Consider the following 18,752-nt stretch of genomic DNA (forward strand, 5'->3'; position numbering starts at 1 on the left):
CGCCCCTTAACAGCAGGAAGTAGCCAGACAGACCACGGCGCCCCTTTATCACTATTATCAATAAAAGGTGGGACTGTTTGGACGAACGGAGGCAGGATGGTGCACTTCCGGGTTCTTCTTCACCACCAACTCTTCTCGTGTGTGTGAGAATGCAGCTGACGCCAGGGAAGGTGCAGATTAATCAGGCATGCACCAGGTGATGTCAATCCGAAGAGACCAAGATTTACCTGGTGGCACCTGTGGAGCGACATGCCCGTGCCCCGCCTATTGCCCTTCCACTCCTAGAAAAGTCGCTCCCAGCAGATACACCGGGGGTGGGCTTTCTCAGCCCCCACTCTTGTCGGGACTGTGCCTAGTGGTCTGCTCCCACTTACAAGTGAGAACGTGAGGTATTTGGTTTTCTCTTTCTTTCTTCTTTTTTTTTTTTTTTTTTTTTTTTGAGATGAAGTCTCACTCTGTCGCCCAGGGTGGAATGCAGTGTCATGATGTCGGCTCACTGCAAGCTCCACCTCCCGGGTTCACACCATTCTCCTGCCTCAGTTTCCTGAGTAGCTGGGACTCCAGGTACCTGCCACCACGCCCAACTAATTTTTTGTATTTTTAGTAGAGACGGGATTTCACCCTGTTAGCCAGGATGGTCTCCATCTCCTGACCTCGTGATCCGCCGGCCTTGGCCTCCCAAAGTGCTGGAATTACAGGCATGAGCCACCACGCCTAGCCTTTGGTTTTCTGTTTCTACATTAATTCACTTAGGATAATGGCTTCCAGGTACACCCATGTTGTTGCCATGCACCCTTTCTTATGGTTGCATAGTATTCCATGGTTTATGTACACCATACTTTATTTATCCAATCCACTCTTGATGGAACCCTAGGTTGATTCCATGTCTTTGTGATTGTGAAAAGTGCCATGATGAACACGTGAGTGAATGCATATTTCTTTTGGTTTAGCACCATTTGTTATTGTCCTACACGTATCTGCTTAAATCAGAGTGATGGCAGGTGGATTTCACAATCTATGACAAGTCTAATAAACTGGCCATGGCTTCCCAAAGAACTAAGCAAAGTAGGGTAAGAACAAGTCTAGGGTCTATTGGACTAGCAATGTCCAACAGTTTGGGAGAATGCTGGTATATATATCATGCATTGTCCAACTATTCTTGCCTACCCACTACTCCTTCTCATAATTTTCCCTGATGCTGTCTTAAAAACTGTACTTTTCTTATGTGTTTGTGTACTATACTTTGCTTATTTCTATCATACTATTTGTGTTGCATTATATTTTCTGTTACCTTGTACATTGTCCTACTAGTCAGCATTTTACTTATAAAAAGATAGCATCTTGTATGTTGGTAAATCTCTAGTGTCTGACACAGTGCTTTGCACATAGAAGTCAGTACATGAAACGCTTGTTAACTTAAAAATAAGTTGTCAAATTTGAAGGACTTAAGAAATAATGAAGCTTGGTTGCTAGATGTGTTGTCTATATATAATAAATATCGTCTAGGTCAGGGGTCCTCACCCCCAAGCCATGGACCTGTACTGATCTGTGACCTGTTAGAAACTGGCTGCACAGCAGGAGGTGAGTGACAGGTGAGCAAGCATCACGGCCTGAGCTCCGCCTCCTGTCAGATCAGCTGCAGCATTATATTCTCATGGAAGTGCGAACGCTATTGTGAACTGTTCATGCCAGGGATCTAGGTTGCATGCCCCTTATGAGAATCTAGCTAGTGCCTGATGATCTGAGATGGAACAGTTTCATCCTGAAACCATGCCCCTGCCAATCCCCTCCATGGAAAAATTGTCTTCCACGAAACAAGTCCCTGGTGCAAAAATGTTGGGGACCACTGACCTAGGTAATCAGAAAATTAGTTTATAGTCAACTTGTAGAGATCTAACACATGTAGAGTGTACCCAGGAATGGATCATTGGGTCTTTTTATGCCTCTAATATATTTGCCTAGTGCCTTAAAAGGAGCAAGCTTAAGTAGCTTAGAGTTGTATTTTGGTACCATTTTCTCCAATTTATACGTAGGTAAGACCCTTAGAAGTTCAGTTCTGGTGCGAATCATATAGGTGATGCCATTCCGTGAGGGCTAAAAAAATGTCAGCTTCCCAACCACGTATCCTCCCTTCTTTCTTCCTCTCTGCACTTATACCATAGCCCTAAATTAAAATATTTTGAACAAGTAACTAGCAATGATTTAGAAGTCATGATGCTATTTCCATTTTTTCTTTTCTGATAAGCTGCAAAAAACCCATTAGCTTTATTAAATTAATTTAATTTAATTTATTATTATGAATAATTTAAACAAATTAAAAATTAGGTTCACAGTAAGGACTGGATTAATTAAAAAATTAGCTAGCTGACTTATTAATTGCCACCTTGATTTCTTTTTTTTTTCTGTTTCTGCAATTTAAATTAAAGCCTCTTGAATCTTTCTAATAGTTCTGTCGTGTTCTATATACCAAAAATGTGTTCATGTAGACATCTTTGTTTTCACTCATTCATTAATTTAATGATAATTTTTGAATGCCTATCACAGTCCAACCACACTTCTAAGTGCTGGGATACAGAGATGAACAAAACAAAGTCTCTGCTTTCATGGAATTACATTCTAGAGGCAAGACATATAAAATAAATTAATAAATCTGTATTACAAGTGGTGAAATGACTTGAAAAATTCTGTGATCTACAGAGTGATTGCAGAAGATGTCTCAGAAGTGGCGATTTGAACGTAGACATCACGAACATGAAGAAGTGAGAACCATGAAGGTAATTTAGCAAAGTAAGTTAGATTTTAACTTTTAGTATTTTAACCTGAGTAATTTGATTAACTTGGGTTCATCCTATGAGGCCAATTAATAAAATGATGTTAGCATTGTTATTACATAGTGTCCAGCATTATAACATACACCAGGAAAACCATGAGTTTGCTTAGACATTCATGTTTCTTATTAGAATGTTAATGACAAAGAAAGCCATACTTCAGTTATTAAATATTTAGCAGATATTTTTAAAATTCAACACATATTTGTTGAATTCTTGTGTGTGGAGAAGTATAAACATTGAATTAAAAGACAAAGAGTAAAGACAAGTCCCTGATGTCAAGAAAGTAACACAATGAACAGAAAGTCTGACACATGAATACAAATAATTATAAAAATAATATGAATAGATGGACAGAAAATGCTGTGTGGATTTAAAGGAGAAAATAGGCACATAAAATAATAACATAATAATAATAATCACAGTAATTGTGTTACTGCTACTACTAACCTCTACAAATTATTCTATTTTTATTTGCTGTTGACAGATGAAAGAAGCATTACCATTTGGCTAATGGACAAAAGTAATCCCTGACCTGTTGAGGTAGGTTCTCCATGGGTCTCTAGTACAATTAGGCCCTGCTATTTGAGTTAAGATAGCCCAATGAAGAATCCAGTCTAGAGACTTTGTGACTATCCACTTTGAAGTGGCAGAGTAAGTATACAAACTGACTCTGTTTGAAACCAGAATAGAAACCCTAGACTTTGGGAGGTAATTTTTGAAAAGCTTTGTATTTGATATAATAAAGAATATGCAAGGAGACAAACCTAGACCAAGTTTTAGAAAAAAGGAGAAAAATCAAGCAGTAAGAGATGAGAAAGTATGAGGATTGCTTACAGATCCTAAAATGCTTTTGCTTGGTTTGAGTGAAGCAAGGAAGAGGTAGATAACACTGAGAAGCTTTGTAAAAGTATCTTTTTAAACTCCATTTAATAAGCATTAGGGCAACTCAGTGCAAGATTTTGAGGTAGAGTTTTGACAAAACAGGAACTTTCTTTTGTGAAACTGTATTGTGAATAGGATAGATTAGTAAAAGAAGATATTAAAGCAAGATGATCAATAATAGATGCCATATTGGAGTAGAGCAGTATTTTTTTCTGACACAAAATTAGGGAATTTTGTTTTGGCTTTGAGGAAAACTGTATTAGGAATGAGTGACAACTCTTAAATGTAAAAACAGGTTGCCAACCTCTATGTGTTCATTTTGTAATTTATGATCATATTGAAATGGCTTTTATTTTTAGTTTCATCCAAGAGTTAGATGGTTCCATTAGTTTAACTGCTAGGTGAAATCATTCTAAAATGTCCTTATCCAAGTCTCAAACTGTTAAATATTCCAGGTGTTTAAGAGCAAGTCTATGATAACTCCATTTTTATCCTGCATGATTTCCAAAATACTGCTCTATGATTGCCTTCTCCATTCTCGTCCTTTGATATTCCTTTTGCAGGCTATGAGAATTTTGTTTGTTTTCTTTATGCCTTTTACTTTTTGATTTGTTTTGTGCTTTCCAAATTTGGTTAATCAGAGCTTCATAATCCTTCACCCATTGTATTTGTCATCTTAACAATTTCAACACCATGAAAATCCCAATGCCATCTGGAAATGTGCAGATATTAATATTAGATAATGTTCTTCAATTTTAATACCAGTTTCTGAGGTTACAACATCAATCCATCCATTTTTTGATCAACCATATTTATTGAGAGCCTATTATATTATCAACCACATTGAGGTACAAAGGTAAATAAAATGCCCATGGCAGAGAGTTATTGTGTAGAGGAGATAGACAAACATAAATTCCTGTAATATGCTACTAATATAAATGTTATGATTAGGAATGAACAAAATGCTGAGTGCATATAGGCATGGAAATGCCAAATTCTCCCAGGAGGTGCTAGCAAAGACTTTTCAGAGGAGGTGGCCTGATCTTAAAATATGAGGGTAAATTCATGAAGCACAAGGGTAGAATAGGATACATGCTGGAGAAACAATGTGTAACTGTATAAAGGTGTTGGGAACTAAAAAGTAAAGGATAACTTGGAAATGGTAAAAATTTCAGTGTGAACGCAACATGGAGATCCTGGAAAGGTTTGTCCTGAGGAGAAGCTGAAGAAGAAGAGATGGCTCGATTGAGGAGGTTACAATTTGCTTGGATTTAATCCTTACTAATGCAGAATTAATAGAAATTTCAATGGTAGAGTGATGAGATCACATTTTTTTTAAAGGGAGATAACTTTGGAATCCATTTGGAAACTTAATTAAGTATAAGAGATTAGTGAAAATATATCAATTAGGAAGCTATTGGAATATAAAAGATCATGAGGATCTTAAGGGAGATGGTTCAAGTGTGGGAGGGGTGAGGAAAAGAAAAAATACAAAGACAGAGTTTCATTACCACTTGAATACAAAGAGAACAAGAGAGCAAAATTTCTAGGCTGCTTCTGGAATGTTAATGTTGAAGGAGATGGTTTAGATGTTACTGCTTTAACCAACACAAAAGAGTGAGCATAAGTGTAATATGAGTAGAAAAAGTGAACTTTCACTGGACACATCGTGTTGAAAAGTTTGTACGAAGGAGATACAGATAGGTAGTCTGAAATAAATCTCTAAGTTGGGGCTTGATAGAGATTTTAGAGCTATCAGCAAGCATCACAGTCAAAGCAGGAAAACTTGGTTGAGAGCACTGATGGAAAGCAGTATGTATATATTGTTAGCTTACATTATTTCCTATTTCATAATTAGTGCCAAACCTATGATTAAAATTCTTCCCTAATACCTAGTTGACTTTATAAGAAATTTTAACAGTTAGTGATAATTTTAGTCAATAATTTGTAAGTGTAAATAAATAAATTCACTGGGTATCTTCATTTACAGACATGTTCTTTCAAAGACTTCTAAGGATTGTATATAATAACTTCCTCTTTCAGAACCATAATAGCTTCTGTGAATGAAGTTAACTGCTTACGTATTCAATTACAATACCCTTGATTTCCTAACTTTCCACTTTCAACAATTTTTTTAATATAAATATGAAACCTCCAGTTTGTAATTTGCAGTGTTCTCTGAAAATCTTTTTATTCATGGCTCACAGGAAATGTATGTCTTTCAAAGTGTGTGTGTGTGTGTTTTTTTTTTTTTTTTTGTATTAGTTTTTTACCTTACACTAATCCACACTTATAGTTTAACCCGGATCCCCTTAGGGCAATGACACACACAATATAGTTGGCTTAAATAAAATGTTCTAACCCCGATGCTGAACAAACTGTAACTAACAGACTTACAGGGGAATTATAAATATCACTTTACCTTTATTTGTGTCTTTCTCCAAACAATTGATTGTCAATATAGTCAGTAATGCACTGATTAAGTACCATAGACTTGGGATATCTGACTCCACTACTTACTACTTAGGTAATCTGGAAATGTTAGTTATTCAGCCTCTCTCTGAGCATCAGTTTGTTACATGCAAATATGGATATCATGTGAGACACCCATATAAAACCATATTTTATTTAGAAGTTACTTTACTTGGTTATTTAGGAGTAAATGGATTTATTTCAAAGTCTTTTCTATATTTTTTCTTATGGGTTTCTACAAAAACTCCACTGTGGGCTTGCTTAATGGTCCACCATATTGTCAGCTCTGGTAAATATCTCATATGTACCCGAAAGGAATATGTTTTCTGTCATTTAGGGGTTCAAGGTTTTTCATTTGTCTCTTAGGTTTAATGAAATTATGTTTTTTTAATTATACTTTAAGTTCTAGGGTACATGTGCACGTAATTATGTTCTTTAGCCTTCTTTATTTTTTAAATTGAGATGAAAATCTTATAGCATACAATTAGCCATTTAAAACTGTACAATGTAGTGGTATAATGTTTAGTGTATTCACAATGTTGTACAGCCACCACCTCTTTCAATTTTAAAAATCCTTTATCACTCCAAAAAACACCCAGAACACATTAAGTTATTATTTCCTATTCTACCGCCTTTCATTTCCTGGTAATGATTAATCTGCTTTCCATCGTTATAAATTTGCCCATTCTGAATATTTCATAGGAATGGAATCCTAAAAAATATGATCTTTTATGTGAAATCTTTCAATTAAAAGAATGTTTTAAGTTTCATGCAAATAGTAGCATGTATCAGCACGTCATTCATTTTTTATGACTTAATAATATTTCATTATATGTATATACCCCAGTTTTTCCTTTCACTCATTAATATGTACTTGGCTATTATGAATATGCTGCCCAAAACATGTGTGTATAGTGTTAAACAAGTAAGGAATGTTAAAAAAAATGATAAATATTATAAAAGGGAACCAAGTAGATATTCCGGAGATAAAAAGTACAAGGGCTAAAAAATTCACTAGAATGGTTTAATGGCATATTTGAACAGGCAGAAAAAAGAATCAGTGAATGTGAAGATACGGCAAGTGAATTTATCCAGTTTTAAGAGTAGAAAAAAAAAAATAAAAGAAAGAAAAATAAAGCCTAAGTGAACCATGGAACACCATTGAGCATACCAACATATGCATCATGGGAGTTCCAGCAGAAGAAGATAGAAAGAAAGGATTAGAAAAAAGTGTTTGAAGAAATTATGGCTAAAATTTTCCCAATTTGATAACAGATGTATCTATCCATCAGTCCATCCAGGAATCTCAATAAACTCCAAGCAGGATAAATTCAAAGAGATTAACACTGAGACACATTATAGTTAAATTGTCAAAGGTGCAAGACAAGGAGAAAATTTTGAAAGCAGCAAGAAAAAAGTAACTCATGTTTTTTCCCTTCCCTCCTTCCTTCCTTCTTTTCTTCCTTCCTTCCTTCCCTCCTTCTTTTCTTCTTTCTTTCTTTCCTTCTTTCCTTCCTTTTTTTCTTTTTTTGTCTTGCTCTGTTGCTCTGTAGCTTTAGCTGGAATACAGTGGCATGATCTCAGCTGACTGCAATTTCCGTCTCCCAGGTTCAAGCAATTCACCTGCCTCAACCTCCTGAGTAGCTGGTACCCAAGTGTGCACTACCATACCTGGCTAATTTTTGTATTTTTAGTAGAGACAGGGCTTCACCATGTTGGCCAGGCTAGTCTCAAACTCTGGACCTCAAGTGATCTGCTCACCTCAGCCTTCCAAAATGCTGGGATTACAGGCATGAGCCACTGCACCCGGCCTCAGAAGAAACTCGTTTTATACAAGGGAGCATCTATAAGATTTTCATCTGATTTTTTTTTGTTTGTTTTTTATCTGAAATCATGGAAGCCAGAAGGCAGTGGGATGACATGTTTAAAATCCTGAAAGAAAAAAAAAATGTGTTAACCAAGAATTCTATATCTCCAAAACTATCTTTCAAGAATGAAAGACAAATTAAGACATAACCAGATATACAAAATCTAAAGGAGTTTGCTACAAATGGATTTGCCCTACAGAAATTGCTAAAGATCATCCCTCAGGATGAAATGAAGTGACAGTCATTGCTTGAAGCCATGCTACAAAACAAAGAACACTGGTAAAAGTAACTACATTGGTAAACATGAAAACCAGCATTATTGTACTTATTGTATTTTGGTTTATAATTTCTTTTTTTCAATATAATTTAAAAGTTAGATGCACAGAATAACAATTATAAATTTATATCAATGGGCACACAATGTTTAAAAATGTAACCTGTGAATATAGCAATATAAAGGGAGAGGTACCAAGATGTATAAGAGCAGAGGCCTTTTGTACTATTTAAGCTTGCATTATTCAAAATAGATTTGTTATAAGTTGTTATCAGATATAATTGTAATACTCAAGGTAACCAGTAAAGTAATAACCATAAAATATGCAGAAAAAAGGAGAACAAAATGTATACTGCAAAAATACACCAGATACAAAAAGAAGACAGTCATGGAAGAATTGAGAAAAAATATAAGATATTCAGAAAACAATAGCTAAATGGCAGAAGTAAGTCCTTCTTTAGTAATTATTTTGAGTGTGAATCAACTAAACGCTTCAATTAAAAGGTAGAATGTATTACAGAAAACAAGACCCATCTATATGCTGTCTATATATACATGCTACATATGTAGATAGAAAGACAGAAAAAAAGATGCATGTAAAAGGATAGACAAAGATATTTCATGCAAATAGCAGCCAAAAGGAGTTTGGGTGGCTATATTATTAATGAACAAAATAGAATTTAAGTCAATAATTTACAGGAGATAGAGAAGGATATTATATATTGGTAAAAGTTCAGTACATCCATGAGATATAACATTACAAACATATACTCATCTAACAACAGACCTGTAAAATATATAAAATAAAAAATTGACAGAATTGGAAGAGGACAAAAAGAAATGGAAAGAAAACCAATGTTCATAGATTAGAAGAATCATTATTGTTACAATGTCCACACTACCCAAAGTAATCTACAGATTCAATGCATTTTCTATCAAAATTCCAAGGGCAATTTTTGCAGAAATAGCAAAAAAAAAAAAAAAAAAAAATCCTAAAATTTGTATGGAACTCCAAAACCCCCCAAATAGCCAAAGTAATCTTAAGCAAGAAGAGTAAAGCTGGAGGCATCACAATTCCTATTTTCAAACTATATTAATCAAAACAGTATGATAATGACATAAAAAAGAAACAGACCAACGGAACATAAGACCACACATGTGACCAATTAATTTTCAACAGCAGCACCAAGAAACACAATGGGCCAAGGATAGTCTTTTCAGTAAATGGTGTTGTGAAAATTAGATATCTAAATGCAAAATAAATAAATAAATAAATTCAATCCTTATCTTTTACATATACAAAAATCAACCCAAAATGAATTAAAGACTTAAACATAAGACCTACAACCATACAATTTCTAGAAGAAAACAGAGTAGTAAATTTCCATGATGTTGGTCCTGACAATGAGTTTTTGGATATGACACCGAAGACACAAGCAATCAAAGCAAAAATAAATAAGTGGGACTACATCAAACTAACCAGCTTCTTCACAGCCAAGGAAGCAATAATCAAAATAAAAAGACAACCATGGAATGGGAGAAAATATTTGCAAACCAGGTAGCTGATAAAGGGTTAATATCCAAAATGTGTAAGGAAACTGTCCCACTCAGTGGTAAAAATAATAGTAATAATAATGTTAACCTTACTAATCAATGGGCCAACGACCAAAATAGACACTTTTCCAAAGACTTACAAATGTCAAACAGGTATATTAAAAGGCACTCAACATCAGCAATCATCAGAATAACACAAATCAAAACCACAATGTGATAGTCACTTATACTTGTTGGGAGGGCTATTATCAAAATATCAAAAGATAGCAAGTGTTGGCTAGGATGTGAAGAAAGGAGAATTCTTATACATTGTTGAATGTTATACATTCTTATACATTGTTGAATTCTTATACATTGTAAATTGGTATAGTCATTATGAAAAACAGTGAGATTTCTCAATGAATTAAAAATAGAACTATCATATGATTCAGCAATCCCACTTCTGAGTATATATCTGAAGGAAATAAAATTATTATCTCAAAGAGATATCTGCACGCCCATGTTCATTCTAGCACTATTCACAATCGCCAGGATTTGGAAACAATTTAAGTGTCTACCAACAGATGAATAGATAAGGAAAACATACATACATATTATATATATAATGGACTGCTATTTATTTTTTAAAAAGAAAAATTCCATCATATCAAAAATTCCATATAAATGAACTTGGAAGACATTAAGCTAATTTAAATAAGCTAGACACAGAAAGGCAAATGCTGCATGATGTCCCTTATATGTGAAACCAAAAAAGGTGAACTCATGGGAACAGAGAGAAGAAAGGTGGTTGACAGGGCAGAGAAAATGGGGAGATGTTTGTCAAAAGCAATGACAATAGGAATAAGTTCTGGAGACAGAACTTATTATCTTATTATTTCAGAATGTGTATGTAGATATAAACACATAACATTATATGCCTTGAATATGTACAATTTTCATTTCTTAATTATACCTCAATAAAGCTGAAAAAAATGACAGGATTAAAAAGAGAAACACACAGTTCTGTAATAATAGTTGGAAGCTTCAATAATTCATTTTAAATGACAAATAGAAAAACCAGACAGAAGTGGATTAAGAAACAGAAGACTTGAAAAACAGTATAAGGCAATTAGATCTAGTAGACATATATAGAACAGTCCACCCAGCAACAGCAGAATATACATTCTTTTCAAGTGGATATGGAACTTTCTCTAATATCAGCCATATCTTAGTCCACAAAATATCTCCTAATCTTTTTTAAAAAGTTTGAAATTAAATAAAATATAATTTACAACCACAATGGAAGAAACAACAGATCAATAAAGAATGAGAACTGGAAAATTCACAAATATGTGGAAATTAAACAGTATAGTCTTCAACTACCAGTGAGTGCAAGAATAAATAACAAGGGAAATTAGAGAATTTCTTGAGACAAATGAAAATAAAAACACAACATAACAAAACTTATTGAATGCAGTGAAAGCAGAGCTCAGAGAAAAATGCATAAACAACCTCATTAACAAAACCTCAGATCAATAACTTCACTCTGTACCTTAAAGAAGTGAAAAGCCAGAGAAAATGAAATCCAAAGCTAACAGAAGGAAAAAAAATGATACAGACTAGCGCATAAATCAGTAACATAGAAGGTTGAAAAACAATAGGGGAAAGAAACATAGCTAACAGTTAATTATTTAAAAAGATCAAAACTTTTACTATATTGACTGAGCAAAAGATAGAAGACTCTCATTATAAAATCATAAATGAAAGTGGAGACATTACCACCAACTTTACAGAAATAAAAAGGTTTATAGGAGAATACTGTGAACAATTGTATACCAACAAATTAGGTACCCTGGATGAAATGGACAAATTTCTAGAAAGATGCAAACTACCAAAATGACTCCAGAAGAAAACAAAACTCTAAGCAGACCTATAACAAACAAGGAGATTGAATCAGTTATTAAAAACCATGCAACAAAGATAGATTTATGACCAAATAGCCATATTAACTGGTGACTCTACCGATCATTTAAAGAATAATTATTATCATTTCTTCTCAAACTCTTCCAACAAAAGATATGAAGAAGGAATACTTGTTAATTCATTCTTTGATAACAGCATTACCCTGATACAAAAGCCAAAGAGAGTACAAAAAAAAAGAAAACTACAACCCAATATCCCTTATAAATATATAGGCAAAATATCTCAGCAAATACTAGCAAAATACTAGTAGCAATACTGTATAATCAAAGGATTGTATACTGTCAGCAAGTGAGATTTATCCTAAAAATGTGAAGGTGGTTCAACATATTAAAAAATCAATCAATGTAATATACTACAATAGTAAAATGGAGAACCATATGATTATTCCCATTGATGCAGGGAAAGCAATGATGAAATACAACACCCTTTTATGATAAAAATACTCAATAAACTAGGAATAGAAGGGAACTTCTGCAACATGATAATGGAATATATGAAAAACTGACAGTTAATATCATGCTCAGTGGTGAAACACTGAAAGCTTTTTTACAAAGATCCAGAACAAGACAAGAATGCTACATTTGTCACTTTCATTAAACTCTGGCTGGTACCGGAAGTTTCAGCCAGAGCAATTGGGCAAGACAAAGAAAAAAAGACATCTAAATTGGAAACAACAAAAAGAAGTAAAATTATATCTGTTTGCAGATACCATGATATTATCTGTAGAAAACTCTAAGGAATCTAAGAAACCATTAGAACTAATGAAAGACTTTAGCAATGTAGGCACAAGGTAAACATATACAAATTAGTTGTATTTCTATATAGTTGTAATGAACTATCAGAAATGTTTTAAAATTCCATTAACAATAGCATCAAAAAATAAGATATTCAGAAATAAATCTAACCAAGGAGGTATACACAAAACTTTACTGAAAGAAACTAAGGAGAGTTGAAATAAATGAGAAGACATTCTGTGTTCATGGGCTGTACAACAGTAATGTTAAGATGACAATACTATCTAAAATAATGTTCAGATTCAATGCAATAACATCAAAATCCCAATGGCATGTTATCTTTTTTCTTTTCTTTTCTTTTTTTTTTTTTGCAGAAATAGAAAAAGTCATTTTAAAATTCATATAAAAAATTCAAGGGACCTGACATAGACAAAACAATCTTGAAAAAGTATATTTTCCAGTTTCACAACCTACTACAAATCTATAGTAATAAAAAGATTGTGGTACTGGTATAAGGATAGACATATAGACCAATAGAATAGAACTGAGATCCTAGGAAGTAGTCCTCACATATATGGTCAATGACTTTTCAACAAAAGGGCCAAGACCATTTAATGGTGGAAAGAAAAATGTCTTCAAGAAATAATGCCAGGAGAACTGGATATATACATGCACAGAATGAAGTTAGACCCCTACCTTGCATTATGTAAAAAAAATTAACTCAAAATTAATAAAATACTTAAACTTAAAGACTAGAACTATGTATCTCTTAGAAAAAAATACACAGGCAAATCTTTATGACTTTTAATTTTTAAATGATTTTTGAGATATGACACAAAAGCACAGATAGCAAAAGAAAAAATATGTAAATAAGATTTAATCAAAATCAAAAACTTTTATGCATCAAAGGACACTATCAGGAGAATGAAAAGACAACCCATAGTATGTGAGAAAACACTTGCAAAACATGTATGTGGATAAAGGCTTAATATCTAGAATATATGATGAACTCCTGCAACTTTTTGTACCATGACAAAAACCTAAAACTCCAAGTTAAAATAGTCAAAAGACGAACAGATATTTCTGCAAAAAAGATATACAAATGGCCAATAAGGACAAGAAAAGATGCTAAACTAAATTATTCATTAATAAAATGCAAATCAAAATGAGATACCACTTTGCATCCAGTACTGTGGCTATCATAACAATAATGAAACAGAAAATATGTTGATAAGGGTGTGTAGAAAATTGGAAAGTTCATGAATTGGCTGCTGGGAATATAAAATGATGCAGTTGCTGTGGGAAATGATGCAGTTGCTGTGGGAAACATCAACTTTCGTATGTTTGTTGGCCACATAAATGTCTTCTTTTGAGAAGTATCTGTTCATATCATTTGCCCACTTTTTAATGGGGTTGTTTGTTTTTTCTTGTAAATTTGTTTAACTTTCTTGTAGATTCTGAATATCAGACCTCTGTCAGATGTGTAGATTGCAAAATTTTTCTCCCATTCTGTAGGTTGTCTGTTCACTGTGATGTTAGTTTCTTTTGCTGTGCAGAAACTCTTTAGTTTAATTAGATCCCATTTATGAATTTTGGCTTTTGTTGCCATTGCTTTTGGAGTTTTTATCATGAAAGCTTTGCCCATGCCTATGTTCTGAAATGTATTGCCTAGGTTTTCTTCTAGGGTTTGTATGGTTTCCAGTTCTTCTATATTTATTTACACATTAGAAACAAGATCTTGCTCTGGCACACAGTCTGGGGTGCAGTGGCATGATCATAGCTCCTGGTCTTAAGGGATCCTCTCACATTGGCCTCCTGAGTAGCTAGGACTGCAGGCACATGCCACTGTGCCCAGCTAATTTTTAATTTTTGAAAATTTTTTGCAGAGATGTGATCTCACTACCCATCTCTTGCCAAGGCTGGTCTTAAATCCCTGGTCTCAAGTCATCCTCCCACCTCAGGCTCCCAGAGTGCTGGGATTACAGGCATGAGCCACCAAGCCCAGGCCCTTTTATACTTAATGTAGCTTTTTACACTTTTATACTTAATGTAACTGTTGAGATGATTAGGTTTCAGTGTACCCTATTGCTATTTGTTTTATGTTTGTTTCTATTTCTTTTTTTCTCTATTTTTCTTTAGTGTGATTGTCTTTTAATATTGTGTTTTATCTCTTCTACTGGCTTTTTAGTTATGCTTCTTTGTTTTAATTTTTAAATTGTTAGTTGCAAGATTACAATGCGTATCTTTATCACAGTCTACCTTGAGTTAATATTTTAACATTTTTGTTCAGGTAAGAACCTTAAACTGGTATAATCCCAATAATGTTCCTCTGTCTATTATGCTAGTTTTGTCACATATATTTTTTCCTGCATGTTTGTTGTAAGTCATCAGGAATTAATGTTGAATTTTGTGAAAATTCTTTTACAAGTCTTTCAAGATGATTCTAGGGTTTTTCTACTTCATTTTATTTATATGATGTACTACGTTCATTGGGTTTCAGACAGTAAACCAAATTTGCTTTACTAGGATTAAATCTACAGAGTTATGATGTATTATAGTTATAGATATTGTTGGATTTAATTTGCTTCCATTTTGTTAAACATTTGCATTTACACTTATGAGAGATATTGTTTGGCACTTTTTTTTTCTTCTAATGTCTCCATCTTGCTTTTGTGCCAAGCTAATACTGGCCTTATAAAATGCTTTGGCATATGTTCTATTCTCTATTTGCTGAAAATGTTTGTCTATGACTGGTATACTTTATTCTTTAAATGTTTGATGAGATTCACAGGTTAAGCCATCTGGTTCTACGCTCTTCTTCAAGGGAACATATTTAATTACTAGTTCTATTGTTTTTTACTTTATATAGATCTACTGGGATTTTCTATTTTTAAGTCAATTTTGCTACTTCATAACTTTCCAGGAATTTGATTATTTCATCTCTGTTTTTAAACTTCTTAATGTGAGTTGTTCATTATATTACCTTGAATTCTTTTTATATTTCTGTTCAATCTGTTGTGAGGTTCTTTCTTTCATTCCTGAGAGTAAAAATCTGTGTCTTCTCTTTTTCATCTTGATGACTCTAGTAAAATACTTGCAAATTTTATTGATTATTTCAAAGATACAACTTTGAATTCTGTTGTTTTCTCTGTTAGTTTTGTTTCCTGCTTCATTAATTATTGTTCTGATTGTTACTATTTCTTCTCTTCTATTTCCTTGCTTCCTTTTTTAGTTTCTTAAGTTCAAAGGTAAATAATTGATTTGAGGCGTTTTTCTTTTTTAGTAAAACATTTGAATCCATAAGTTTCCCTCTAAACATTATTTTAACTTCTTTTCATATACTTTGATTTATTCTGTTATTATTTTCCATGTACTTAAGATACTTTCTAATTTCTCTTGTGATTTGTTGTTGGAAAAATGGTGATTCCAAGCTATTTTGTTTAATATTTGTTCTGTTTAATTTCTCAACAGATATATATAGACATATCTATTATTTTAGACTGGGTTTTCTGATACAAATATTAGATGTTTTATTTTGGAGATGAAACAAAGGGCAGCATGGGTAAGAAAAAAGAGAACTAAGGGTATCTAGAAAGGGGAGACAATAGTTATTACTTTATAAGAAGCCATGAAACTATAGTGCATTTGTTGGAAGGAATATCTGCTTGCAATGAAACACTTCCAGGTGAGCCAAAAATATATATCCAGCCTCAAAGTAGATTATGGAGAGAGGAATTTACTTGTTTAGCTTCCCTCTATCTTCTTTCCCCCCAACAAAGTATTCCCCAGACAGCATTAACTCCCTCATACATCCAGACTGTATCATTTTGCCCCTTTAATGGTGAGATGGAATTCCAGAGCCCCAGGTCACCTATGGGTTCCTAGTGAAGGAAAGAACTAGAGTCTCTGGGCAATCACTGCTGGACCTGGCTATGTATCAGAGGCTATACTCCTAGGACAGCTTACTGGTTGTCACAGCAGCAGAGCAATTGGGGCCTGAACAAGGTACCACAGGGTATGACTGGTGGCTATGGCAGAGTAGGTGGCCAAGGATACATGAGACAGCTTGATCCATGTCCCTACAAAGGACACACTTTCATTCCTTTTTATGGCTGCATAGTATTCCATGGTGTATATGTACCACATTTTCTTTATTCAGTCTATCATTGATGGGCATTTAGCTTGATTCCATGTCTTTGCTATTGTGAATAGTGCTGCTATGAAAATAGGTGTGCATGTATTTTATAACAGAATGAAATACAAATCCAAACCACAATGAGATACCGTCTTACACCAGTCAGAATGACTGTTATTCAAAACTCAAAAAACAACAGATGTTGGCGAGGTTGTGGAGGAAAAGGAACACTTTTACACTGTTGCTGGGAGTGTAAATTAGTTCAACCACATAAAGACAATGTGGTGATTCCTCAAAAACCTAGAGGCAGAATTACCATTCAACCCAGCAATCCCATTACTGGGTATATACCCAAAGGGACTGAAGACTTTATTTGAAGAAAGATGTGGTAGAAATAGCAAGAGAACTAGAATTAGCAGTGGAGACTGAAGATGTGACTGAATTGCTACAATCTCATAACAAAATTTTAATGGATGGGAGTTATTTTGTATGGGTGAGCAAAGAAAGTGTTTTTTTGTTTTTTTGTTTGTTTGTTTTTTTGAGATGGAAACTACTCTTGGTGAAGATGCTATTAACGTTGTTGAGATGACAACAAAGGATTTAGAATATTACATAAATTTAGTTAATGAAGCAGTGGCAGGGTGTGATGGGATTAACCCCAACTTTGAATGAAATTCTACTGTGGGGTAAAATGCTATCAAACAGCATTACATGCTACAGAGAAATCTCTCATTAAGAGATGTCAGTCAATGCAGTGAACTTCCTTGTTGTCTTATTTTAAGAAATTGCCACAGCCACCCCAACCTTTAGCAACCACCACCCCAATTATTAAGCAGCCATTGAAATTGAGGCAAGATCTTCCACCAACAAAAAGGTTATGACTTGCTGAATGTTCAGATGATTGTTTGCATTTTTAGCAACAAGGTGTGTTTAACAAAGTTATGTACATTGAATTTTAGACATAATGCTATTGCACACTTAATAGGTTACAGTATAGTGTAAACAAAATTTTTATATGCGTAGGAAACCAAAAGGCCTGTGTGACTCAATTTATTGTAGTATTCACTTTACTGTGGTGATAGTATTGTGACATTTTGTGGAGCAGAAATAGTTCTGAAATGCCAGTTTTAGTGCCCTCTCAATCATGAGAAATATTAAATAGCTGGCAGAAATAAATTTGAGATATATTAACCCACAATATTTCTGAAGTATGTCTGTATCAAGAAAATAATTGAGAATGTATTAGATGTTTAAAGTTTTTAAATAGAAATTTTCATAAATATCCTCTGTTAGTGTTTGACCATGTGAATAAATTGATTAGAATGTATGGAGAGAAAAAAATAGTATAAAAGGAATAAGGGAAAATACAGAATATACACGACACCAAATGTATAGCTATCATAAGTGAAGTAGATTACAGAGAAATAATCTATATGAAAAAGACTTGAGGAAGAGCAGTGGTTTTGGACACTGAGAAATACAAATTTGGAGTCATGCCATTAACTCTTCTGGAGATAATCCTGCTTAGGATCTCATTTTCTTGCCTGTTAATAATAATAATAATAATAATAATAATAATAATAATAAAACTCAGTATATCACAGCATACCTATTACGATGAATAAGAAGAATATATTTTAAGTACTTTGGATAAATTGAAGGGATAAGGATGTAAAAATAAAGGAGAGAGAAAGTTTAAACAACTTTCTTTGATGGTGGAAAATGAAGGAAATTTGTTTACACTACTCTTGTCTTCTCCCATTTAATGTCTTTATTGTTTTGGTAATTGGTTAGTTACTAGCACTCTCCAGAAACTCAAAGAGTCCCAGGATTCAAAGCTAAGCCTCGATATTTACAAAGGTAATGAGTCTGTCAGCCATGGGAAGTCAAGTGCTCTTACTGTTTGGTATTGCTCACCTCAAACCTAACCTAAAGGGACACCTTTCTTGGGGGATAACAGTTCATTTGTCTTCATGCTAACTCTATCAAGGAATTTTCCTGTGCAGAAAACAGCTAGTTTCACTAAGCTCTGTATGTGCG

This window comes from Piliocolobus tephrosceles, chromosome 10, assembly GCF_002776525.5.
Source record: "Piliocolobus tephrosceles isolate RC106 chromosome 10, ASM277652v3, whole genome shotgun sequence".
In the NCBI taxonomy this organism is placed as follows: Eukaryota; Metazoa; Chordata; class Mammalia; order Primates; family Cercopithecidae; genus Piliocolobus; species Piliocolobus tephrosceles.